At 52.9% G+C, this 1,222-nt stretch overlaps 1 protein-coding gene across 1 annotated transcript in view; it reads left to right on the top strand.

Annotated features, from left to right (window-relative positions):
- Positions 1–1,222, top strand: part of KAZN (kazrin, periplakin interacting protein) — a 13,333-nt gene that overhangs the window by 618 nt on the left and 11,493 nt on the right. The gene's annotated exons all lie outside the window — the stretch shown is intronic.

Below are 1,222 nucleotides of genomic sequence, written 5' to 3'. Positions count from 1 at the left end.
GTGTTTTCCCGCGGTGGTTAAAGCCAGGCTCTCCCTCCTTCACCGGCGGCCGCACGGCAAACTCGCTGCGAGCCCTGGGACCGGGGTGTGCAGGGCGAAACGCGGTATTACAGCTTTTTCCTCCCCAAAACACAGCTGACAGTAAGTCTGGGCAGGACGGTTCGTTAGCCGGAGCCGGGGGATGAGCCGGGGAAAGCTCTCGTGCGTCAAAACCTGGCAGCGCCGCAGCTCTAAATATCATCTCAAATCCCCAACATACCGCGTGTAACTTCCACTTGTCAGCTCGCGTTTGCGGATTATGAAGAGAGGCTGTCAAAAGTTCTCAGGCTCAGAGGCTGAGTGGTGGGGGAGGGTGATGGGGGGGGGCAGAGCCCCAACCCACCGCCTCTGACCCCCATCCGGGATGCTGAGATGCACAGGAGGGGGCAAAGAATGGGGCTGAGGCTGTATTTGGGGAGGGGATTTTAGGAAAATGTGGTTTTTATCGCGCTCTGATTTGCAGAAGCATCCCTATAAGTTAGTAACAGCCAAAATATCGTCAAAAATCTTCCCCCCCTCACCCCCAGCACCACCCCGTACCACCGGTGCAGCCTCCAGCAGCAGGAAACGCTGTGGGTTTATGACATTGTAGTTGGAGAAGAAAAACCTTAATGGGAGTGTATTTGCTCCATGTGGACAGGGAGGAGGAAGTGCTGAAAAATGCAAAATATGGAAGAGCAGAACTAGTTTTAAGACTATTTGCCCAAAAAAAAAAATAAAAAATAAATACAATAAGAAGAGTCATGAATGAAGAAGCAGTAAAGGATGTATGTGCTTCTGTGGAGGAGAGTACAGAGAAAAACTGAATCTGGCTTAAGAATCGTCATGAGTATTTAAGGAATATAATGTTGGTTTTTCTATTGGGCTATTACTGGCCGCCATACGAGCCGCTGGGATTGCTCTTCCAGGACTTCTCTGCAGGTGTGGTGGCTGGGAAGGAGGGAATCTCAGCTTGCGCTGCTTGGAAAGGCGCGTAACGCGAAGCCTTTTAAAAATCGACGCTCCTTCCCTCCCCTGCAATATTGGAAAGCTGCTGCGTGATTTGGAGAAGCTTGCCGGGCTGGATCCGGCCCCGCCAGCCGGGCTGGAGGCGCTGGGCAGCAGAGCAGGCTTAGCACGGAGCGGATACGGAGACGGGTGATGTGGGAAACGGGATTAGCAGCTGGCGGGGAGGGGGAAAAGA

The sequence above is a fragment of the Charadrius vociferus genome, unplaced genomic scaffold (genome assembly GCF_000708025.1).
Source record: "Charadrius vociferus isolate BGI_N301 unplaced genomic scaffold, ASM70802v2 scaffold663, whole genome shotgun sequence".
NCBI lineage: Eukaryota > Metazoa > Chordata > Aves > Charadriiformes > Charadriidae > Charadrius > Charadrius vociferus.
Note: the sequence above shows the minus strand (reverse complement) of the source record. Positions and strands in the feature narration are given on the sequence as shown.